This window comes from Canis lupus, chromosome 9 (genome assembly GCF_003254725.2).
Source record: "Canis lupus dingo isolate Sandy chromosome 9, ASM325472v2, whole genome shotgun sequence".
NCBI lineage: Eukaryota > Metazoa > Chordata > Mammalia > Carnivora > Canidae > Canis > Canis lupus.
Window position 1 is genome coordinate 55,528,912 of NC_064251.1, and position 25,040 is coordinate 55,553,951.

At 56.6% G+C, this 25,040-nt stretch overlaps 3 long non-coding RNA genes across 11 annotated transcripts in view; 2 read left to right on the forward strand and 1 right to left on the reverse strand.

Moving 5' to 3' along the window:
• The window catches only part of LOC112677310 (uncharacterized), a 92,061-nt gene that overhangs the window by 44,604 nt on the left and 22,417 nt on the right, over window positions 1-25,040 (forward strand). For 3 of the 9 annotated variants that reach the window (XR_003146975.3, XR_003146979.3, XR_003146982.3), the window contains exon 1: window positions 18,196-18,391. The exons of 3 other annotated variants lie outside the window; for them this stretch is intronic. This is a non-coding gene — a long non-coding RNA (uncharacterized LOC112677310). Of the gene's footprint in view, window positions 1-11,980; window positions 12,120-18,195; window positions 18,392-25,040 lie in introns of those variants that run through there. 3 more of the 9 variants (XR_003146976.3, XR_003146978.3, XR_003146983.3) reach the window with 2 other exon arrangements.
• LOC118355772 (uncharacterized) lies at window positions 4,844-6,308 on the forward strand. The gene is made up of 2 exons (XR_004818862.2): window positions 4,844-5,474; window positions 5,621-6,308. It is a non-coding gene; the product is annotated as an uncharacterized LOC118355772 (long non-coding RNA).
• Window positions 11,662-25,038, reverse strand: LOC112677311 (uncharacterized). Its single transcript, XR_007413256.1, has 4 exons — window positions 24,310-25,038; window positions 20,251-20,563; window positions 12,010-12,112; window positions 11,662-11,782 (listed from the first exon to the last, which is right to left on the reverse strand). It is a non-coding gene; the product is annotated as an uncharacterized LOC112677311 (long non-coding RNA).

Genomic DNA, 25,040 nt, shown 5'->3' on the forward strand with positions numbered 1-25,040 from the left:
GCATGGAGCGGGGAGGTGGTGCGGAATCAAAATGACTGCAGAGGGAGGAGAGGGTGGAGGTGAGAAGGGAAACCGACTTGGCAGTGACCTCTTCTCGGCCTCCCTGCCTCCAAGTGTGCTCTTCTGAGCCATCCTGTGAAGGTTCTGGATTAATCTTCCCAATTAATCCTCTTCCTAAGCCACCAAACCTTTGCTGCTCCCTATACCTTGCTTCTTTCTGAAGGCCATTCAGTACCTGGCCTCATTGCCTCGGGGAGCACGCCAGGCTACCCTCGCCTCCAGGCCACCACTTCCCATGTCCGGAATGACATGGAAGACACACCTGTAGGCCAGTCCCCAACATGAGGGGAGGCCATCTTTGTATAACGGGGCAGGCCTCTCCATTCCCCCCAGCCTGCCCCCTGCAACATCCCCAATTATCACGGCTCTGCCTGCCTGCCTTAGGATAAGTACCAGCTTCCAGCTGGCTTTGCGATCAAGGCCCCTCCTATCAGCCGGGCTCTCGCCTCCCTGACCCCCACTCCTGTCCAGCCTGAAGCTGCTCAGGGTTCCCGGGTCCTCTGAAATTGACCCCATTTCTCTCTCACTTTGGGACTTTCTTACGTGTGATTCCCTCTGCCAGGAACACCCCTCCCTTCCTTCTAGGCCTAGGTCTTACTCATCCTCCAGGGCAATGTTGATTCCACCTCCTCCAAGAAGCCTTCTTGGATTTAGGGCCCCTCCCCTCGGCTCCCAGAGACCCTGTGCCCCTTGAGCATCATCATAATTTCCACTCAAGATGGAAACTGGCGGACTTGCCAGTCATGGTCTTGTGATGACAGAGCCCCACCTTGGCCTCTGTCTGCTCCAGCCTGGCCAGAGCTGCATGCCCAGGAGGTGCTCAAGAAGGCCCAGAGGGAAGAAGTGGAAAATGGCACAGAAGCTTCTACTTCCTGTCAAGCCTTTTACGGAGAGATCCTGGATGACCAGGCCTCTCTGCACTATCTGGCCACACCCAGCAGCCCTCAGCCATGCTCTTTTAGTCTGTATAATGGACAGAACCCTGGATCCTACCCAACAGTGTCATGAGGCTAAAGGACATAATAAGTGTAAAGTGCTCATCTCAGCCCCAGGTATTCAGTAAGCGTTTAATGTTTGTACCATTGGTAATTACTGGGGCTGGAGCCAGCTTCTGTGGCTTCAAATCTGGGCTCCTCCATTCGCTGGCTCTGTGACCGCTACTTAGCCTCCCTGGGTCTCAGTTTCCTCATCTGTAAAATGGTAAATAATAGGCTCATTCCCTTTCTCTCTCTCTCTCTTAGTGAGATTAAATAAATGTTGGGAGGTTAAATAAATGAATGTTTGTACAGAATTTGCACAGTGGTCAGAGCAGGGAAAGGGCTGAGCAAACGTTGGATGTTATTATTATGGTCTTGACACCCAGAGGGCCTCAATTCTGACACCAGTGAGGAACCTCTGGCTCCTGGGGAATCTTCCAGAGCTGCTGACCTGACCTGGGGTGGGAATAGACCTTAGAACTTGTGAAATCCGACTTCCCACTCCTCACACCTCCTGAAACCACTCCATCCGTGTCTGGTGGTTGGAGGTGCCAAGAAGTGCCACCTCTCCTAAGTCCCTCCTACTCAGGTTCCTCTGGGTTCCCATCTAGGTCTGGATGGAGAGGGGAGGGCAGGGGTGGGGTGGATCCCAGAGCTTCCCAGCTCAGCCCCAAGCCCAGCAAAGTGAGGGACCTCCTGCTCCTGGGCGCCTATAGCCTCCCCCAAGGTCTCCCAGCTGGAGCCAAATGCACAACTGGCCTCTGTTCCCTGGATTTCAGGGGAGGGAAGGGGGTGAGTGTGTGCCCGCCCAAGGGTGGGATGGGGAGAGGGAGCCGGGAAGGTCTGAGCAGGAGGGGCGACCTGGGGGGGGGGCAGCCAGAGAGGAGAAGGGGTATGGGAAATGGGGGGCGTGGAGCTGGGCCGCAGGGCTGGGAAAGGAGCCTCGGGGAGGCCGGGGAGGCGCTGGAGAGGGAGGCCTCATACCAGACACTGTCTAGACGCAGCAATTATTGTCAGCTCGGAACACCCAGGCTCTGCGGGCTCAGCTGAAAGGGAGCTTAACAAAGAGCCAGGAGAGGAAGAAAGCGGGGAGAAAAGCGCCCGCGGAGCCGGCTCCTCGCCTGTCGGGCTCTTTCTCTGCCCGGCTCCCCTCCTTTGTGCTCCACCACGGAGAAAGCACAGCTCAGAGATGCCTGACGGGACGCAGCTCCTCCTGGGCGCAGAGGGCCGGCCCAGGGTCACTGTGCGGGTTTGGGGAGGGAGAGGACGGCGTCCTGGAGGCGGAGGCATTGTGCACTTGTTTGTTTATTTGGAGGGCAGGGGCAGTGGGAACAGAATTCCTGAGGCAAGGGGTGCGAACCCACAATCCCCCACCTTCCTGCTGTGCAGGGCTGGACCCAACACATGTCTCTGAGCCTTGGTTTTCTCCTCTGCTAAATGGGAGCCATACCACTGCCTGGCCAGTGCAGAGAGGGTGGCGAGGCTAACTCTTGCACTTTGGAGGCTGCCGCCCAGCCCCCTCATTATTCCGAGGCAGAAATTCAGCCCTGCAAGGGACCCTGGTGGGACAGGCCACTTCTTCACTAAGGGCCTAACCTCCATTGCTTCTCTGCCGTTGTCATTATTATCTTCATTTTGCACACGATGTGAGGCACACAGAGGCCAGAGCCACTTGCCAGAGCTCACAGCCAGTCATCAATGGGTTTGGATTCAGGTCTGTCCCTTAACTGTAATCATGACTTTATGAGGTCATGAGCCACCTGTGGGGGAGTGGCTAAGGGTAGGTGGAAGGACTGATGGGAAGGCCACAGGCCATGTGGCCTAGGGTGTGCAGGGAGGTTCGGAGCGGAGCTGCGGGTGGCCAAGCTCTGCCCCCAGGTGCTGCCTGGAATCAGGCTTTGGCGGAGCCACTCCCTGGCACAGGCTGAGCAGACCTGCCTTCCCATCCTGGGACAGGACAGACGGGACCCAAGAGGGAAGTGGGTGCGAATGATTCCATGATGCCGCAACAAGGCCTCCTTGGCCCTCAGCAGGCATCAGGGTACAGACATTGCCCACCAGCCAAGAGCCCAGGACTCCTGGCTTCCTGCTCCTTGGGGCGGAGTCTGATCCTGGGTTCTAGAGTAACAAGAGGTGGAGAGGGCAGTGCCGGATTTCCAGCCATGGGTGGGGTCCTCCATCCATCATCCTCTGGTATGGCCAGGCCTGGCCATTCCTGGTACTGCAGGGGCTGGATGTGTGCCCCCCTTGCCTCAAGTGGAGGGCAGGCCACTCAGTGCAAGGGACACACCCACACCCACACACCCCCTCTTCCAGGCAGCCCAGGGAGTTCTGCGGGTCTGGACTCCTCATTCTGCTCTATGGAACTCTCCCCAAACATCTAGCCACCTCCATGACAAGGGCCACAGTCTCGGGCCACACTGATCCTCTCTGAGGCTCTGTCTGTGCCCTGGGACTCCATCCACCGTCATGTCACTCTTCACCTAGTTAGCACTCCAGGTGCTCCGGGAGCCCTCCTATGACCCCCGCTGAGATTAGGCCCCTGGGACCAGCCCTCCAGGCCCACTGCCTGCTTGTTGTTATTTAATGCATTATTCCTAGTGGTTTGTGCAGCCTCTGCTTGGAGGCAAGACAGCAGCCCTGTGTGGGCCTGGCTGTGTCTCTTGTTTGTCATTGTGTCCTAACGCCCCTCCCTGGGCTTAGTTTTCAGCCAGGCTCTGCCCCAAGGCTGGAGAAAAGGAGTCCTGGGTGCCTTATGCCCTCTCCTCCTTTCCCTTTGGGGACCATGAGGTTTTGGGGGCAGCCCTCCTGCCCCCTCCCCCAGTGGTTACTGCTTGGGCCAGGCCTTGTCCCTGTGCTGCCTGTCGGGTGGACAGCTCCCTAGGACTTCCACTGCCTCAGGGGACCCCACTCTCTCTTGGCACAGCCCTGGGTTGGTGATAGCCCATAGGGTGCTGCTCTCAGGAAGGCAGCCAGGGGTGGGTCCAGCAGGAAGGCCCCGGCCGAACCGGGGCAGAGAGAACAGCTGCAGGGGTGCAGTGAGGGCCAAGGAGGGTGGCAGTGCCCCCTTCACATCCATTCCCCTCCCAGAGACCCCTGCCAGCTGGCCTCCCTGGCTGGACTGGCCCTGGCCCTGCCTCTCCTTCCACTCCCTTCCATCACCCCCTGCCAGCCCCTCCTGCCCTGCCCCTCCCTGCCCTCTCTTCTGCTCTCAGCCTCTCTCCTCCCCTCTCCCCATTCCCCTTCCCCATCCTCTCCTCTCCTCTCCTCTCCTCTCCTCTCCTCTCCTCTCCTCTCCTCTCCTCTCCTCTGCAATCCTCTCTTTTTTCTGAGTCCTTCTCCCTCGCCTCCTTCCTTTCTTCTTCCTGGGTTAAAAATAATCAACTTTCTGGGAAGCAGCAGCTCCTGCTGAGCCGCCCTCCCCACACTTGGGAGCCCCTGAGAATAGCTTTCTGCGGTTCTCAACTCCAGCCCCTCCTCTCCCCCACCGCCCCCTCCCCGCGAGCTGACTAATAAGCCCGGCCGCCGCGGCCCTGCCAGCTCGGCTAGAAAGGCTTTAACCGCTTCGTTCCCGGATCGCGGGCTGCCGGGAAGGAGCCGGGGACGGACAGCCCGGGGGAGGGCGGGGGCGACGGGGAAAGGGTGCGGCGGGGGGGGGGAGGGGGGGGGGCAGCGTGCAAGCCCCAGGCTCCGAGCGGCACGCAGCAGGCGCTCAATTAATATCGAACTTTGACCTCTGGTTAGGAAACCTCCAAGTCCAGCTACTTCTGCCACGAACCCGGGGCTTGGTGGCAGCGAAGGGACGGAGGGCGGGTGTCGGGCGCAGGTACCCAAGGGGGGAGGGAGGGGCTGACGGGTCGGGCCCACGTGGAGGGTGGAACTGGGCCCGCGAGGCTCCCTCCGCTTGGCCCCGGGGACTCCTCGCGCCGCCCGCTGACGCCCGGGCCAAGGGCGAGGAGGCGCTGAAGACTCCCGGGATCCCGGGACGACCACCTCCGCTCCGGCCTTTAGCCATCACCGGCTCCCACCTTGCAAAATGGGAAACTGAGGCCCGGAGGAGGCAAGAGGTCTCCGGGTCCCTGCTGGACCTTAAAGGACCCAGGGCTTCCTCCCCCCTATCCCCCGGACCCTCCGCTGCAGCACCGGGGTATACCGCGGGGATGCGGCCGGGGAAGGGTCCTCAGGGTCAAAGGTGAGGGGTAGGTGGGGAGAGGGAACGTGAGCGGGGCGAGGTCCCCGCCGGCCCCGCCCACTGCTCGCGGCCCCGGCATTACCTCATCGCGGCGCGCGCCCATTGGCTGGTTCCCCCGGAGGCCGGCCCAATGCGGCGGAGCTGGTTAACCCGTCCCGCCCCGCGGGCGAGTCCCGGCCCTGCCCCTCGTCCCCGCGGCCCCCCGCGGCCACCGGGCGCCCAAGGGCCACGGAGACCGGGGAGAGGTAAGGTGTGGGGGCAGGCCTGGGCCGCAGGGCCGTGATTAGAGCGCAGGTTGCCCGGCCTGGCTCGGGCTGCTGTCCCGCTCCAGGCTGTGTGACCTTGGGCAACCGGCCTCACCTCGCTGAACCTCCTCTGCTTGTTTTCTCAGCTGTAAAAAGACGTGAATGATGTAACTCCTGCCCTTCCTAATTCCTTCCCCGAGTACTTGCCAAATGCTGGGCACACGTGGGCTCCGCGTTCCACATTGCCTCCTCGCTGCGAGAGGTACGGTTATGATTATGGGTTTTCAGAAGTGGAAAGAGGCTCAGAGCAGCGAAGCCGCCTCCCAAGGTCACACAGCAAGAAAGTCACAGAGCTGGGATTTGACCTCAAGTGTGTGTGTGTTCTGAGCTAGACTCCTACCCTCTGCAAGATACTGGTTCTGCCGGGAGGTGCTGCTTCTAGGAGCTTCTGATGCTGCAGGAGGGACAGGGCCCACATCCTTGCGCATTAGACCACCACAGGCCCCTGTGAACAAAAATACCAGCCACAAACTGGAAAGCCACCGCCTCTGGGGAGGGAAGGCTTCCTGGAGGAGGAGGGGCTGGAGATGAATTTGCAAAGGGTAACGCAGACATAAGCAGAAGGACTGGATAGAGCACAGTGAGGTCAAGATGCTGGGAAGGAAGCCTGGAGGATCCCCAGGAGTCTACCTGCTGGTCAAGGTCAGCCACTGGATGGCTGTGCAGGGGCCCAGGGAGGCTGCTTCTCTCTGGGCAGTACTGGCGGGCAGGAGTACAAGCAGAGGTCTAAGTATTCACAAGTTATAAATCAAGCTAATAAACTGCTAAATAAAATATGTTCCATCCTCCTTCTTTGATAAATACGCCTTCCTAAGGTCAAATACAAACCTAGAAGGTTGGGTTTGTACTTAGAAGTCTCAGATTCCTGGGATCCATGGGGAGAGACAGCCCCGCCCACTGGGCCCACCTTTTCTTTCAGCCTCCTCCCAGGTCCTGTCCTTTTCTATGAGGGGCTTTGTGTGCTCTGGCACGGACACTCCAGCCTGTGTGCATAAATTCTGTCCACATCCCCTGCAAACAGCCACCTCTGGGCCTGCCCTAGAGCTCAGGGGTGTCCAAATGGCCAGCTCAGGCCATCCTCAGGAAGATGGACCCAGGAAGTGAGCTGGGGGCCATTGAGCAGGGAATTCCAGGATCCCAGTGCCCAGATCATGGATCTTGGTGGCAAAGATTCCTTGCCCCATGAGGAAGGGCATACTGACAGAAGGGACTGAAGCGCTGTTCCCCAAAGCCTGGAACTCAAGCCACCAAGGTCCCTGGGTGCAGCTGCAGCTGGAGTGGCCCAAGTGGGATGCACGATCTTTTCTCCTCCTTCAATTTCCAGAATATCAGTTCCAGCCATGCACCTGGACCCTGGCTGGATCCCAAGTCCATCCTGGATCCCCCCGCCCCCAACTACTAGCTCAATACTTACCCAGACCCTAGGAGCTTCCCACCTAAAGGAGTCCGTTCCCTGTGTCTACAACCTTTGCCCCTGTATGGGTTGGGCTCCCACTCTCCCTTGGCCCCCCTCCCGTCCAATGTGCCCTCTAGGTCAGCCAGCAGATCCTTCCAAAATGCAAGCCTGACCACTTCCTTCCCTTCTAGCCATCCCTGGCTCTGTGGACTCTGTCATTCCCAGGCACCAGATGTCTGACCCCCTCTGCCACTCCTCTCTTCTCTTCACCTTTGGTCCCGATCTCCAGCCGTGTGGACCTTCTGGGGGAGCTTTAAGTTCTCTGTGCCCCAGTCTTCATGCATGTTATACCTTCTGCCCAGTGTTTTCTGCCCCTCTTCTTGCCAACTTCAGATCTCAGGCATTTCCCAGCTTGACTGTGAGCACCAGAAGGGCAGGCTTGGTCTTCAATGTTGGCAGGGTGCCTTGTCCAGAGTAGGTGACCCTGAAGGTCACCACTGGGCAAATGGGTTTGTACTGAACTAGAAACCCAGAGACTGGCAATGACAGATTACCATGAACATCTATTGCATGCTCACTGCGTACCAGCCCCCCCGTTGTTAAGCATAGTATGTGTGTTCATTCACCTGTTTCTCACAACTGCCTCTGTCATTCTACAGAATGACGAACTGAGGCACAGAGGGCTTAGAGACTTAGGCTGACAACTGGCAAGGAACAGACCCAGATTTGAACCCGGGAAGTTGAGTTGCAAATCTCGCCCCCATCTAGTTTCCAAATCCAGTTCTCATCTAGCCCCAACTGGATCAGAACCTTGCTGTGGGTCACCAGGCCGGTGTCTCCACCTCTCTGAGCCAAAGCTTTTCTGTAGGCACAACATACAGAAAAGTTGCCAAAGTGGTGACTCCTGAGGTCTCTTCCAGTTGTGACATCCTGGGGTCTCAGAGCCTTTATCCAGGAAGTTCCCACTGATGATCTGCCTTTTAGTGAGCATCTGCTTTCAGCACCCCCTCCCCAGGTCTCATGCCAAGGGTTTCTGAGGAGGGCCTGGGGGTGATACCCAGGAGTTGGGAGGACGGAAAACAGTTGGGTGTGAGTTAGGCAAGTTGGGCGCTTCACAAACCTGTTTCTCTGCTCACAAGACCAGAGCCCCTTGCCGCTAACCGGGGAGGGGGGGGGGGGCTTTTCCACACAACAATCGCTTGGCCTGAGGCATGGGATTTCCCCTTCCCAGCCTCAGTTTCCTTATCTTTTGTGCCTCATCTACACTGCAGAAGCTTCAAGGGGCTGTTGGAATGCCTCACAGTACCTGGCCCACATGGGTGGGTATGGTCAGTTCTTAGAGGCTGTGGTGGATTTTCCTTTTTGATTTTTGAAAGATTTGATATATTTATTTGAGAGAGAGAGAGAGAGCCTGCAAGCAGGGGGAGTTGCAGAGGGAGAGGGAGAAGCAGGCCCCCCACTGAGCACAGAGCCTAGTGTGGGGCTCCATCCCATGACCCTGAGATCACGACCTGAACCAAAATCAAGAGTCAGACATTCAACCCACTGAGCCACCCAGGTGCCCCTCAATTTTCCTTTTTTTAACAGGGTGTCCCAGCAGGCAAGAGTTAGGGCCCATGGCTCCCCCAAGCAAGTTGCCCTTGTGTTTCTAGAACTCATCTCCATTTGAAACATTCCACCCCAGAGAGGCAGGAGCCCAGAGTACACAGTTGGGTAACCAAACTGTCCCTGGCAGTCTGTGTCATCCTGGCCAGCTGGCTCTGGGCCTCCAGTGAACAGGGACCGCTCATACCCTCCTGGGGTATGAGCTGCAAGGTACTGGAGTTCAGGCAAAGACTACAGGCCTACAGGGTCTAAGCAGGGCAGTCAGGGGCCAAGGGCGCTTGGGGTGGTCAAGCCTGAGCTTTACACACATCATCTGGAGGATTCTTCACAACAGCCCTGCAGGATATGCACCTATTTTACAGGGGTCGTCATAACCTGGTGGCTCACAGAGGGACAGGGACCTGCCCCAAGTCACACAGCCAGAAGGAGGAGTCTGGACCTTGCTCATAATTACTCTGCACCCTGCTTCAGACCAAGGTGTTCCAACCACATTCATAGACAGGACGAGTGAACTAAGAAACGTTCTGGAAGAAACCCTGGGACACACACAGGGCCCAGGTACAGAAATGTTTGTAAATGAGCCAGGGTGCCCCTTCTTTTCCATCCCAGCACATACCCCACTCACCCCTGCTATTGCAATCATGTCCTGCTGCGTTTGTTTGTTTGTTTGTTTGTTTGTTTGTTTGTTTGTTTTTTACTGGCTTGTGGCCCTTTGACTCCATAAGCCTCCAAGGCCCAGAGAATCAGCCGTTTTGTCTCTCACCATACACCTTGCACGACATTCCAGGTGGCGTATGGAAGCTTCCCATGAGCACCTGTGAATGAAGGCATTCGAGCAGCAGATGGCTGCTCCACCTGGCCAGCCCTTCTGGGTGCCTGGCCAGTCCCCTTCCCACCCTGGCCTCTGTGTCTCCATCTCTCCATAGGAGGTGGGTGATCCTGCTGGATGGAGGGAAGGCCCCCAGCACCCAAGAGGCAGCCAGGACGAAGTGGGCATGTGTGGGCGTTGGGCAAGTCATCTTTGTCTGTCTCCCATAAATGCGTCCGCCTCGGTGAAAGCAGGCAACTCTGCTCCTTCCCCATGTTACTCATCTTACCCTCCTGGTTCTCCTGATTCTGGTCACCCACCAGGAGAGGCTCGCCCTCCTGCCTTATAAGCTTCTCCCAATTCAACAGGGTTGGGCACTGGGTGGTGTTCTGCCGGATGGAGGAAGCCATCTGAGGCTCCAGCCCAGTCCCCCAACCTGCAAGGCTCAGCCTGAAGAGGGACTGCTGTCCCCAAGGCGGGGTGCTTGGGACAGACAGCCAATGCTTCCCAAGGGAACTCCAGGGATCCCTCGGTGGCTCAGCAGTTTAGCATCTGCCTTCAGCCCAGGGCCTGATAGTAGAGACTGGGGATCGAGTCCCACATCAGGCTCCCTGTGTGGAGCCAGCTTCTCTCTCTGCCTGTGTCTCTGCTTCTCTCTCTCTGTGTGTGTCTCTCATGAATAAATAAATAAAATCTTTAAAAAAAAAAAAAAAAAAAAAAAGGAACTCCAGCCAAACCGCCCACCTCCGAGGGCTCAGCACCAAGTGCCTCAGAGACCCAGTCTGCAGGAAAGGCATGACTGACCAGGGCGCTCACCTGGGCAAGGGCTTCACCTAGGGGATGGGTGGCATCCACCAAAGCTCAGTTCAGCCATAAATTCAGCCCAGCAGGGGCCTGAATGGCTGTGCTAATGGCAGTCACCATGACATCTCTGAGTTTCTGTAAAGTACATTCAATGTTACCCCATTTTACCAATGGGAAAGTTGGGGCCGCAGACCTTAAGGCTCTGGCCCAGTTCACATCACCAAATATTCCTGAGGCGCTGGGCTGGGGCTGGTGGGGGTGCAGTTGCAGGACAAGGACCGATCGAACATGGCCCTTCCTCTTGAGTTGCTGTTGCCTGGGTGGGAGGGGAGCTGAGCAAAGCCCAGGTGAGTATGAGCTGTGGGTAAGAAGGCCAGGCCAGGAGCAGCTCTACAGGGAGTGAGGAGAGCCCCTGGTAGAGATGAGGTGTGTACCCACTTGAGGAGGCCTTGATTGGAGGTGACCAATGTCACCAAGGGAGGGGTCCAGGGGTCCAACCACTGGCTGCACGAGACTTGATGCAAGATTCTGTGCTTGAAGGGGGAAGGAAAAAGTGGGTCCCGGCCTTCCTTCAGTGAGGGCATAAATACCATGATGGAGGTAGGGGGTCAACATTAGAAGTTTTAAGAGCCCAGAGGCAAGGCCCCAATACAGCCTCGATGCATGTTGATGGTCTGGGTGTGAACGTGTGTGTATGCTGTGTGGTCAGGGTGTGTAAGGTGTACCTGTGAGTCATCTGTGTGGTGTGCGTGGGGGATGTGTGTGTGCAGTCTGTGGCATCTGGAGTGTGTGTGCCTTTGGGTCTGTGCCTTTGTGTGGTGTAGTCTGTGACCAGGGGTGGGGTGAGGGGAGTGTGTGCTGATGTGTGTCTATGTTGTGGGATGGTGGTAACTGGGACACCCTCCAGGAGACAGGGTAAAGAGAGCTGGAAGAGGAGATGTCCACCTGGAAGATGGGAAACGAGGGTGAGAGTCTGGGGCCAGAGGGGAGCAAACAGCATGTGCAAATCCTCAGGCAAGAAAAGGAAGCCTGGAGCACCAGAGGAGTCTCAGTAAGGCTTGGGGGGGGGGGGGGGTAGGGAGAGGCAAGGGTGCGGAGGCAGCAGGGCAGGCTTTTCTCAGCACCAGGGGCAGATATTGGATGGAGGTGGTAGTGCATCTGGGGAAGAGCCACAGCCCTGCATCCCAGATTACAGACTTGAGCCTAATCCCCACTCAGCCCCTGAGAGCAGCAGCCAAAAGGCTCTTAGTTCCCATCTATAACTTGGGTCCCGAGATCATGTGTGGAAGGCCCAAGAAAGAGCTTAAGATTTGCAGAGGTTTGGGGCGTACCCTGTGCAGCTCTGGTGAAGGCCTGAGGGGCACCTCTAACAAGGTGGTGGGCTGTGGCACAGGGCTCAGCTTTTAGCACCGCTGGCCTGAGGGCACAGAAGAGGGAACAGGAAAGGAGTGGGAGAGCTGAGATTTGAACCTAGGTGTCCGGATTCCAAAAGGGCCTCCTCGCCCACCTTCAAGAGTGACCAGAATCTTAATCACGCCCGAGCAGCCCATAGGGTTTGCACAGCCACGTGGCCTTCCTCGGTTTTCTTCATCTTCATGGATTCCACAGGGTTAGTATTCGAGATGATGGTGGCTGCTTCAGGGATGAGAAAGCTGGCCTGAGTCCCATGGCCTGGCGGGACTCAAGCCCCTCCAGTCCTGCCCCAGAACTCCCCGGGCCCCCATAGGATGAGGGTGGGGGGTTTCTGGGCACCTGCTCCAAGCCCTTCACCGGGCCTTGCACGTGGCTACAGCATGTGGCCTAGCAGAAAGAACGTGTGACTCCCGGCCCAGGGACCCAGCAGAGCTGTGTGACTTGCCCACCTGCTGTGTGACTTGGGCAGAGCCCCTTTCCATCTCTGGGCGTGGGTTCATCCAGCTGCACAACTGGCTCGGAGTCTGCGAAGACTTGCTGAGCATCTGCGAACTGGCAGGTAAGGAAACACGTTCAGAGAGCTCAGAGGAGCCGGCCGAGATGAAGCCAAGGGCAAGAGGTGACGCGGGGTTTGGACCCCAGCGCCCCGGGGCTGACGCCCACCCCCTCATCCCCCCACCCCCGGCCCCGCGGCAGCACCGGGCTGAGGGGCCCCACGCGGTTCCGGGCCGCGCCAGCCTGACGTCAGGCCGGGGCCAGCGGGGCCCAGCTCGGCACAAACAGACGGCGCGGCCCGGGCCGGGGGCGGCTATGACTCAGGGCCCCGAGCCCGGCCGGGAAGCGGAAAGTTTTGTGCCGATGACATCACCGGGCGGCGAGGGCGGGAGGGGGCCGGCTCCGGGAAAAGGCGGCCTGGCGGGCGGCCCGGCCTGGGGCCGAGCGCGGAGCGGGGCGCCGCGGGCGGGGCGGCGGGGGCGCGAACCACCGCCCCCAGCCCCGAGCCCCGAGCCCCGAGCGCCGAGCCCCGAGCCCCGAGCCCCGAGCCCCGGCCCGCGGCCCATCCCGCGTTCGCCAGCGAGGAGCGGGTTCCACCCGCCTGCGAGGACGCCGCGCTCCCCAGCGCTCCGGAGGCAGCCGCATCCATCCTGCTGCGTCCCTGCATTTTAATTACCGCCGCATTAATATTCATGAGCCGGGACTCGAGGGGGACCGCGGGCTGTCATTTCCCTCGCCCGCGCACCCCCCCACCCCGCACCCCTCTTCCCCGGCTGAGTCGTGGGTTTTGTTCCTTCCCGCTCCCAGCCCCTCCCGTACCAACAGTTGGTGCACAGCAGATGGGGGGGGGGGTTAAGTGTGAGCAGGAGTGTGAGCAGGTGTGCGTGTCTGGGCAAGAAGGGCAAGGGCACAGGGTGGGGGGCTGAGCATGGGATGGGCCAGTGAGGTCTGTGTGTAAATGTGTGTGCTTTTGCCTGTGTGTCTGCTTGTGTGAACGTGAATGAGCATGTGCCTTTGTGAGGGTGTGTGTGCACTACATGTGAGCCGGTGTGCACTGTGTGTGTGTGTGTGTGCACGTGTGCACACGTGCCTGTGTGCCTCTGGGCAAGCCCAGCCACTACGTGCAGGTCTGGAGGGGGCAGCTGTATGTGCAGGTCTGGCCTGTGGAAGGGGCAAGGCTGGCGGGGTTAGCAGGGCCTGACTGTACCATTGGGGAAACAGGCCTGGTGAGAAGCTGGGCCTTGTCCAAAGTCACCCTATAAGTTGGGGGCACGGGGCCCAGAGCCCAGGCCTGGCTATCTGGCCATCTCCCCGCAGCCGGCCCTCCCTATACTGTTGTTGATAACAATGGCAGACAGAGTGTGCTGAACTGACACCTCTAGTGATCTTCCCAGTGAACATGTGCAGCAGGTGGTGCTCTCAGTCCCCTTTGCAGATGGGGAAACTGAGGCAACTGGTCCAGCTAGTCAGTGGTGTGGCTGGAGCTCAGAAATGTCTGAGTCCAGAGCCCCTGGCTTTAATGACCTCAGCATGCTGCCTTCTGGGGAACTATGTGGGGAGGTCCCCACCGGGGTGATGTGGGGGTACCTGGTGTGAGGGTGCCTTGGGGCTCCAGGCACTGCCCATGCCCAGGCAGCAGAAGAGGTGTTTCAGCAGAAACATGGCTCACTGTCTGTGTCCCTCCCCAGGGGGTCCACTTTTCTTAGGCTTTCCCTGTGCCCCCCCCCCCAGCCTCTCCCAATCCCAAAGCCTGTCCCAGCCACCCTGCACTTTTGGGGCTCCCCAGACACAAGAGGTCTGTGTTATAAGGAGACAGACAGACAGACAGACATAAGGCTCTCAGCTCTCCTCCCTGGGCTGGGGTCAGACAATCATTCATTCTTTCACTCAGGCTTTCTTGTGCTCCCCAACATATGCTGAAGCGTCCACTATGTGCCACTATGTGCCAGTCACTGTCCTTGGCACTGGGGTTCTCTGAGTTTATGAGTTGCCCACACTGCTCTGTTTCCAATTCTGGTCATCTCTCTCTGGGATGGGGGCCTCTGGGCTCTGACAGGGGTCTTTTAATCTCCATGTGTGCATGCTCACTAGGGATGGGCGGGGGTGGGGGGGCTGGCGACACCTGTGCACAAAAGGCAGCATCCCACCCCAGCCTTGCCACAGAGGTCCAGTGTGCGCATGAGCTGGGACGCCCAGGCAGGAGAGGGCTGTGTCATCTTTGGGCTGCTGGAGAGCCGGAGAGGCCATGCTTAGGCAGCCTCAATGTTTCTCTCTCCATCTGAACTTGTCCTTCTCCAGCCTCCAAGCCAAACGATCCCAGGGGCTGCTTGATCTGTCTTTCCCTGGGTTGAGCCAAGGCCATCCTCTCTCTCATACCCACCCTGCTCCAATCCTGCCCTTCTGAACGCCCAGAACAAGCTGATTGTTCCCTCTTTGCTGTCATGCAGGGCTGGGCTGGAACTCTCATCCCAGCCATGTCTCCTGAGCATCTTCTCTTCTCCCCGGGGAGCTCCTTAGGAACAGAACACAGATAAGGAGACTGTAGGGGTGGTCTGGGGTTCTCTGGGGAGGAAGTAGTGGCTTCACTGGGTTTCACAGGTCGAGTAGGGGTTTCCTGTAGATGGTGCTCAGAGGGGAGGAGAAGCATCCCACGCAGAAGGAACGGCTCTGAGGGGGAACTATAGCTCCTATTCCAGAAACAGGGCAGGCCCCAGGCACAAAATCTAGGGACACCTGAGAGATAGATTTTTCTCCCGAAGAGCCCGTGGCAGTACAGCCTAGTGGTAGGGACTTTCAGGTGATCTCCCCACCTCATAAGAACCCACTCCCCCCTCACTGTGAAAGCTCGGGTGAGTGAGCTACTAAGCCCCCAGTTTCCCATCTGTTAAATGGGGAGAACAACACATTTTTTAAAGATTTTATTTATTTATTTATCTGACAGAGAGAGAGAGAGAGAGCGTGTGCACTGCGCACACAAGCAGGGGGAACAGCAGGTAGAGGGAGAGAGAGAAGCAGCCTCCCAATGGAGCAGGGAGTCTGATGCCGGCTGGATCTGAGGACCCTAGGATCATGACCCAAGCCGAAGGCAGATGCTTAACGAACTGAGGCAACCAGGCACCCCTACTTTTTTTTTTTTTTTGCTGTATTATATTCGGATTAAGAGACACCACCAGTAAAGCACCTAGCACAGTGCCCAGTGCTGCTACAGGGGACAGTCTGTCCTCAAGGACATAGGGGGGCCCTGGGATAACTGCCCCATTTAGCATATACAGTAGGACTGAAGTATCAGCCTGTGCCCCGCAGCCCAGCCACTGGGCAGATCAGGGAGGACAGACTTCTGGGAGGGGTAGGGACAGGCTGAAGCCACCGCCAGTCAGACAAGGAAAAGGCTCTAGATTAAGAGGAGGGTCCCAAACGCCCCCCCCTTGCCTTGGCCCCCCCCTGCCAGATTGCCCATCACTCAAACAGCCGGGGAGCCAGCAGTCAGAGAGGCGGCCTGCCCACCAATCCTGGCTCACTCCAGCTTCAGCCTCCCACGTCTCTCTGCCTCCCAGCTCCCCTCTTCCTTTTGAAAATGTCCTTTTTTTTTTTTTTTGAATAGTTATACCTGTACAAGGCAAAAAAAAAAAAAAATGTTTTTAAAGGAGGCACTGTAAAAGTTTGTGCATCCTGACCCTGGGCTTCTAGTCATTTTGTGTATGTTTCCAGGACATTTCACAGCTTATAGAATTCTCTTTCTAAAACTCCCACAGAATGATGTCCACCTCTGCCCAAGACCTTCGACCGCTCCCCATTTTTACAGAGCAAAGGCCTAAGGCCTTTGCAGCCCAGCCCCAGCCTCAGCAACACCCCTCCTGCTTCTCTCCCCACTGTCTTCCTTGCCCCCAAGGGGGGGGTTACATCTTCTCATGCAGCCAGGCGCCTGCCCTTGCTGCTGTGCCAGCCTCCACTTAAACCCTGGTGCTTTTCTTTTTTCTTTCTTTTCTTTCTTTCTTTCTTTCTTTCTTTCTTTCTTTCTTTCTTTTTTTTTTTTTTTAGGATTTTATTTATTTATTTGAGAGAGAGTGAGAGCGAGAGAGATCCCAGAGGGAGAGGAAGAGGGAGAAGCAGACTCACTGCTGAGCAGGGAGCCCATTGCGGGGCTCCATCCCAGGACCCTGAGGTCATGACCTGAGCCGAAGGAAGACAGACGCTTAGAGCCACCCAGGTGCCCCTATGCTGGTGCTTTTCATATTTAACTTTCAGGAGGGTCCCATTGGAGTCTTGTGTCTAGACTCAGTTATGAGCTTCTGGCAGGCTGGACCAGGCATCCTTAATTTTATTGCCACCTACCTCAGTGTCTTACGCATAGTAGGTGCTTGAAATGTTTTATTTTTAAAAACATTTAACTTGCTTTTCTTTGGAGATTCAGCCAACAGATAAGGGTTTGAATCCTTGAGAAAGTGAATTGACCTCTCTGTGCCTCATTATTTCATCTGGAAAATAAAGTTAATGATAAAAGCTCCCTCCAAGAGTAACTGTGAACTAATAGCTCTAGCCTGGAGCAGAGAGCAGTTGACATGTTCTACTCATTAGTACTACTCACTCTACTCATTCATACTCAGTGTTACTCGATCTTGTCTTAGTCTCATCAAATTTGTCCAAGGTCATCTGTCTGGTCTGGGGCAGTGCTGGGACTTGACCTTCATTTCCTCCTCCTCCAGTACTCCTTATTTCCCTCTGCTGAGTGAGGGTCACAGGCCACTGTCCCTGTTTCTGATAGGAAACACCAGGTCCAGAGAGGCTGAGTTGCTCACCTGAGGTCACACAGCCCGGTGAGCAAAGCAAAGGTCAGGCTGTCTGCCAGGTCTGCAGGGTCCCCAGGCCACTTGGAGCAGGGACCCTACAGCCCCCACAAGCCCAGCAAGACCCACCATCCTGTGTGAGTGTGTGTGTGTGTGTGTGTGTGTGTGTCTGCTCCTCCCGGTGGCCAAGGAAGCCTGGTGGCTTCTAAGATTGGGACAGTCACTAAAGCAAACAGCCCCCACTTACGGAGATTTGGGATTTGGGGAGTGCTGTGCTAGGGCTCACAGGCATCATCTCTTTAATCCTCTCAGTGATCTTGTTACCCTGTTTTCCCGGGGTGCTCATTTAGACTTCGGGGGTACAGGCGCTTGCTAAAGGAGGGGTAAAGCCCTGAGCCCCACACTGACTACAGGCGACAGTGGGGTTTTCCCGTGCTGGAGCGGCTCTCGCGCTAGAGCTGGGGGCCAAGTGACCCCCCTAGGGTTGGGGTGCTTCCTGGGTCTCACAGAACATTCCCAGGATCCCTCCCTAGCCCTGGCCCTGCAGCGCCTACCCAACTGCATCTGGGAGCCGCACCCAAACTCTTCCAGGCTCTGCCAGGGAGACTGGAAATTTCTGCTCAGCAGCTTCTCCGGGATGGTTTCGACACTCAGCTCAGTGGGGGGTGGGGAGGAGGAGTGAGGCTGCTCAACAGGCTCAGCTTTCTCCAGCTCTGCTGGGGTGGGGGGAGGGATGGGGGGGGTCACACAGCTTCCCGATCCGTCAGAAATAATAATAACAACAACCAGCTCCAACAACAGGGACCGCGTATTGAGAGCTTACTGTGTGCCAGGCCCTGTGCTAAGTCGAGACTTTCATGGCCTCATGGAACCTTCCAGTGCCCTGGCCAGGCTGGCAGAATTAGTGACCCATCTCACAGATGAGCAAGAAAGGCTTAGAGTGGTGGAAGGGGCAGCCCCAGGCCACAGAGCTGAGAGCCTGAGGCCAGGCCGGTGACATTCCAGAGCCTCCGAGCAGATCTAGGTCACTAACTGGCTGGGGGCTGAAAAAGCTAGAAGAGGCCAGGTGGGGGCTGGGCTGGGGGAAATGCTGAGGGTCCCTTAGGGAAGCTGAAGTACACAGAAGACATCCATGACTTGACCAGAAGAAACTCTGAAGCCTCGGGGAAAGCATGCTTGGAACCCGGGTCTCTGTTAGTATGTAGGAGTGTCCTCCTGGGACACAGTGGGTCCCCCTGGAGTCTCAAGGGGTCTGGAAACTTTTCTCTATTACTGGTCCTGGTAAACTAATGACTCCAGATCCATACCTCCCTCCCCCCAACACTCTTCATCCTCCCCCCTGCCCGCATCCCTACCCGGATGGCTGGCTGGCTCGGCATGGTCAGATGGACAGGCAGGCGTGGTGCCTTAGTGGGGCTCCTGGCAAAGCGCCCTGCTCTAAATCTGCGCGATGGCTGGGGTGCCTGGACTGCGTGCCTGGCCCTGAGCCCCTAGGCCCCAAGTCAAACCGGAGGAATGTGTATGGGGGTGTCTGGAGAATCTCAGGCCTCAGGTAAAAGAGAAGGGCTGTGAATCAGGCACCTGGGGCGGGGGTGGGGGTGTGGGGGGGCAGCTGAGCGACCCGCAGCAGTGATGACCATCACTGGACTCAGGTCCCCAACCCGTTAAATGGGCACACCGATCCCTTCCCTCCAGGGCAGGTGAGGGCCCAGTGGGTTCCTGGGGAACAACGCTGGGGGCCAGAGGGGGCCACCCGAGGCCTCGCTCCCCACCCCGCCCCCGCCGGCGCTGTCTCCCAGCCCCGGGCCCGGCCGCCTAGGGCGAAGCGTGCAGGGCGCGGCGGCGGCGCGGGCCCAGGCGCCCGGTTCAGCGGAAAGGAATGTCTTGCTCGGCGGGGGAGGCCGCGGCCCCCGAGGCCGCGTAAACCCCGCCGCCCTCCCCGGGCCTCAATTATTGCGGCCCTAAAGCCCGGCTCGTTCCGCCAACCGGGCCGCTCGCCGGGTCCCCGGGATGACTCATCCCCGCCCCCTCGCCGCCGACTCCCCCTGCCCGCCCCGCCCCGCCGCCACCCGACCCTCGCCCCACGCTCGCCCAAAGCCGGGGAGGGTCTGCGGGGTTGGGGAGTGGGTGCGCCCCGCCCCCACGCCGCTGCGGCGCGCCCTCCCCGCCCCGCCCCTCCCCCGCGCCCCCTCCGCGCGCCGCCCGCCCGCTCCCTCCCCTCCCCTCCCCCCTCCATAACTCAAAAGCTTGTCAAGCTGGTTCCAGACTCCTGGCGCCGGGCTCCGCTCCAGGAAAGAAAAAAAAGGAAAAAGAAAAAGGGAAAAAGCCGGCGCGAGGGAGCGAGAGGGAGAGAGAAAGGCCCGCGGAGCGCAACTGTGCGCCACTTGCGCGCTCGGCGCCGCGGGCCCCCCCCACCCCCCAACCCTAACGGGGAACCCCGCACCCCCGGGCAGAGGCCGCGCGCGCGGCGCGGATCAATTATTTATGGGCGAATCAATTATTTAGCTGTCCCGGGAAGGGGAGGCGGCTGCGGAGACCACCCCGCCGGAGGTCGCGGCTCTCCCGCTGGGCCTCGGGGGTCGGGACGCGTCCCCTAGCCGGGGCTGGGGGGGCTGGGGGGGCCGGGGGTGTCGGTCCGAGAAGGCTGCCTCGGGGTGGGCTCCGGGAGGAGCGCGGGGGAACCTGCAGAAACCTCCCAGTTGGGCCGGGGCGGTTGGGGGGTGGCGGGGTGAGAAGGAGCGGGCTGGCGGGGGCGGGGGCGTGGGAAGAGCCTAGCCTGTGAATTCTTTCCTTCCTCGCTTCATGCATCCCCGTGCTGCTTGCGAGCCCTCTGCTGCCACGGAGCCCACACAGAGGGCTGTGGTAGGAGAGGGTTAAGAACTGCAATTTGGAGTTAGAGCTGGGTCCGAATCCATCAGTATATTGTATTCACCCCTGCTGTGTCCCCTTAAGCTAGGAACTTGCCCTCTCTGAGCCTCCACTTCCTCTCGGGAGGGATGAAGAGGAGCAGCATGAGGGCTTGAAGGAGGTGGTGTGGGGATTCAGGGAGGTGAGGCACCTGGGCAGGGCCTGGCACGGAGTAGGCATGGAAGGAGCACTTCTCATACTGGGGGGAAGACTCCCAGACCCCCAGTATCCCTCCCTCTCCCCTCTCCCTGCTGTGAGTTCTGGAAAGCCTTCATCCTCTCCTGGTTTGAGACATTTGAAGGTCATTATCAAAGCCATGTCAACCCCAAGGCCTCGGCCCAGGGCCCTTACCTCTGGCTGGCTTCTCACCAGCCTGGTCCTTCAAAGGCTAGTGCATCTGGCAGCCAGAGGGGTCTGCCCCAGGCTCAATCTAATCCTCTTGCTAGTCACTTCCCTCCTCTACAGCCTCCTTCCCTCCCCCATGTCCTCCATTCTGCTTCCTACCTGCTCCTCTCTGCTTCCAGCCTGGGTGGGAGAGGTTTGGAGTCGTGAGGTCATAGGGGCCAGGGGATGTCAGAGTCCAAGTGGGGCTCAGCTCTCAGGAAAGTCCTGGCCTTCCAGGGGACAAACTTTGCTCCTGTCCAACGAACTAGTCTGTTCTCTTTCCAAGGCTCCGGAAGTTGAGGAGGCTTCTGTTTCCAGACCCAGGCTTGCCAGGGGCTCACTGTCTTGTCATTAAGTCTTCCAACAACCATATGAAGTGGGCCTCGGCAGATCCTGGTTTGTGGGGCCCAAGGCTTTTAGAATTGGGGGGACCCTGTTTAAGAAAAATAATGTGAAGTAATGAATACACATTTAAGCCCAGGGGCCTTGGCAGGGCCCAGGCAACGAGAGTCCCTGGAGCTAAAGGGTCCTTACTTTCTTGGCAAATCACCACTGCAGGTGGCTGGCACCATTGTCATCCCTTTGCAGAGGTGGAAATAAAGCTTAGGAACAGGGAAGGTGCCGGCCCAAGGTCACACAGCTTGGAAGGATAAAGCTGAGCTCCGAGCTCATCAGCAACACTGAACGGCCTCAGTGCATATACCACCTTACTGCCTCATCTACAAGGAATCCCCCACCCCCGACCCCTCACATCCCCAGCACAGGCAAGGTCAGGCACAGCAGCCTTTGCTTCCAGACCAGCCCTGGCCCCTCCCTCCCAAGGCCTTCATGCCCTAAGGCCCCAGCCTAGGAGACTTTCTGTCTTGTGACAACAACCACACAGTGCCAGGAGGTAGGTCTCTTCTGACCTTTTGAATTCCCACAGCTGTCCATGCTCATTCCAGAACTCAGCCGACCCTGAGGGAACACCCCCTATCAGGCGGTGAGCTCCCTGGGGGCAGGGGACTGTTGCATCTTGTTTGGCTTCTGTTTGGCTTCGTGTTTCCCGGTCTGAGCTTCTGGTCCCAGCACAGAGGCACAGAGTAAACGTGCATGGTGCCTGTCGCTGGAACATCTATTCCCAGCTTGGGAGGAGGGGCAGCGGAGGCAGATGTGAGGCTGTTAAACTGCACGTTCCTGGGGCCTCTCCAGACCTTCTGAATCAGGCTGGGCACTGGGCCTGGGGCTCTGCATTTTCCAGCTCCCTGGATAAAGTAAAGCTCACTAAAGTTTGAGACTCACTGACTCAGGAGCCAGAAAGGGCAAAATGTTGCATCAGACCAAGCCCCTCTCACAAAGGGGATTCATCCCCCCCTAACTCTGGCTGATTTTTATCAGTGTACCAAGCTCATCTTCCAGCTGAGAATGAATTGTTTCTTACACTTATTAAAGACCTCCTGTATGCCTGGGACTGGATCTGAGGCTTCAGATACTCAACCTCAGTGGATACTAAAAAAAAACCAAAAAAACAAAAAACTTCTAAGAAGTGGGGACAATTATTATCTCCATCTTTCAGATGGAGAAACTGAGGCCTGCAGAGGCAAAGTGACTTGCAGAGGGACAAAGTGTTGGGGAATGAGGAGGCTCGAATAGGAGCATAGTCTACAGGACCAATGACCTCAGGAATATAGCTTACAAGGGTCTAATGAGAATATCTAGAGTTGAGAGTTTATCCACCAGCCCATGAACAGCTTGGAGAATCAGTCATGCTACAGTCACGATAAGAACCTCAAGCAAAGCTATGCAATGAAATTAGGCCACAGACCCCAAAGAAATCTAATCAAGTAGGCCTCCTCTCCCTGGTATCTTCGAGTCAGCTTTTGAGGGGCTGGGGGTTGTGAAAAGATTTGCTGTATTTGCTTCAGGCAAATCTTTGCCTTTTTCTCTGTCTGCAGTTTTGGTACAAAAGGGAAGGATCCAGGCCAGCAAGAAGAGAGAACCAGGGTGGTGGTGGGCAGGTGGGCATTGCAGGCCACCATGACTCCCTGGGCTTATCTATGGGGCTGTTATCACTTTGCTTCCCCTGAACCAGTGCTCTGTGCTAATTCTCACTCTAGGAGGGTGATCAAGGCATCAGGGAGATTTCAGGTGGGGAGGGGCCAATTTAGTGGTCACTGTGCCTATTGCTGGAGGGGCCAGCTGCAGCGAAAAGTGTGGACTTGCTCTAGGAGGACCCCGAAGACAGAACCAGTGGAGGCCACCCAGAGAGGTCGGTTTTGCCTCACAAGATAAACTAACAGGGCAGCCTTGTAGGTAATGAGTGACCCACCTGGGGAGGTATTCAAGGACAGGCAGGGCTGTGTGTGTCAGTGTGTATACAGAGCCATGACTCAGGAAAAGGATTGGCTAAGGCTACTACTTTGAGACCTTTTTCAATGTCGGGACTGGGAATTTCCATTCCTAACATAACTAACCAACCCAAGTAGGGCTGATGGGAAAAATTTACAGAGAAGAAAGGTGGCAGGGTAAGGTGCCCAGATTAGGAACCCACAGACCCTAGTGAGGCACCCAGGGGCACTGAATCAAGACCCCTCCCTTGGCTTCCAACAGAACTGCCATTTCTTGACACTCAAATGTCCTCATTTCTCTTGCAATCATCTATAAATGTCCAAGAACCCTTCATTATAATGATTAATAATATATTACGATGACTGACGATCACTAACCATAACACTCATAAGCATGAATGGAGCAGTTACTGAGACAGGCTCTGTTCTAAGTAAATAAATAAATAAATAAATAAATAAATAAATAAATAAATTTATTAATGTATATAATTGACATGAAAGTCCTATGAGCAATGTCTTTACTTCTACTATCATTCCCATTTTACAGATGAGGAAACTGAAGCTAAGAGAGTGACATGAGAAGTCCTAGGACTCAGAGCTGGGCTCAGGAGGGGAGCTGGGAAGTGCTGGCAGAGGGCCAAGGAGTGGCACGCTGCCCTCCATCTATGGGGCTGCTTCTGCCCTCATGGCCCAGAACTCTGGCCACTGTCAACTGCAGTGGCCCAGGGTAGCAGAACCCAGAATGAGAATGGGGGAAGGGGCCATCTCCAACTTCTTCATTTTACACCAGGGCAGTAGGTATCAGAGAGTGGAAGAGACTTCTAAAGGTCATCAGCAAGTCCAGTGGCCACTGGGTCTCCTGAGTCTTCCTGATGGGCTTCTCCTACTGCACTCCCACATTCCACTCCTCTTTATTTATTTATTTTAAAAGATTTGTTTATTCAGGTGTCCCTCCACTCCTCTTTAAAAATGATATTTGAAAAATCACCATTAGGGACACCTGGATGGCTCGGTCAGTTGGGCATCTGACTCTTGGTTTCAGCTCAGGTCATGATCTCAGGGTCTTGGGACTGAGCCCCGTGTCAAGCTCCAAGCTCAGCTTGAGATTCTCTTTCTCTCCCTCTCCCTCTTTCCCTCTCTTGCTCATACTCTCTCTCCTCTCTCTCACACACACACAAATAAATCTTTAAAAAATGAAATTATAAATAAAATTAAATGGGGGGCACTGAAGTGCCCTAGTTAAGCATCTGCCTTTGGCTCAGGTCATGATCCTCCCTGGCCTCCCCTAGTTTGGCTCCCTGCTCAACATGGAGTCTGCATCTCCCTCCGGCTTGTGCTCTCTTTTCTCTCTCTAGATCTCTTTTAAATAAAAACATATCTTAAAATATAAATAAAATTTAAAAATTGTCAGTAGTAGCATATTTCTAAGAAAACATTATTGAGGGACAGCTGGGTGGCTCAGCAGTTGAGCATCTGCCTTCAGCTCAGGGCATGACCCTGGAGTCCCAGGACCGAGTCCCACATTGGGCTCCCTGCATGGAGCCTGCTTCTCCCTCTGCCTATGTCTCTGCCATTCTCTCTGTGTGTCTCTCATGAATAAATAAATAAAATCTTAAAAAAAAGAGAAGAAAAGAAAAGAAAACATTATTGGGTTGGATGGGTGGCTCAATGGGTTAAGCAACCGGCTCTTGGTTTCTACGCTGGGCATGGAGCCTGCTTAAGATTCCCTCTGCCCCTCCCTCACTACAAGTGCCTGCAGGCTCTCTCCCTCTCTCTCTCTCTCTCTCTCAAAAAAATAAGAAAATAAAAAAAATAACCACACGCACACACACACACACACACCACAAATTACCAAAGGAAGCAGAAGACCCGTTGCAGGTGAAGCAGTGATGTGCCCAGAGATTGTTTCCCTGCTTGCAAAATGGGAATCAGGACAGTGCTTCCCTGCTGACCTCATAGGGAGGGTCAAGGTTAAAGGGAACAGTGGGTATGAAGCCACTAGTAAACCGGAAGATATTATCAAAGTGATCATCTTTGAATGTTGGGCGTAGAAATTAGAAGTACGAGCTGCAGCTCCTCCCAGGGAAATCGAACTCAAATTCAGGGCTGCTCGGAAACAATCAATTCTTCTAGGGTTAGAACCTCCCTAGAAAGCACCTATTTCCTCATCTGTCCACCTGGAAGTCACTCACTGAGCCGTCACCTGTGTGCAGCAGTGCGTTCAGCTCAGCGGCCTCAAGCACAGGCTCTGGGTCACTCTTCCTTGGCCTGAGTTAAAGGGTCGGCTTGGCCACTCCGAGCTAACGCCAACTTCCCTGTGGGAGCCTCAGGGTGTCTGTTAGGATGCAGCCTAGCTCTTCTGGCAGAACCCAAGGAACCCGAGCTAGAGGAGAGAAGAGCTGATTTCCTTGGTGTGTCAGTCTAGGGGGCTCCGCTCTGGGAGCTGGTCCAGGGCCCACGCTCCTTCTGTCTTCCCATCTTGTGCGGGATCGCCTCCGTGCACAGGGTGGAAGATGGCCGCCGCCTCCCCCTCCCCAATCTTTCCTGGGAGTGTTGGGAAGACCCAGGAGGTGGAGACCACCC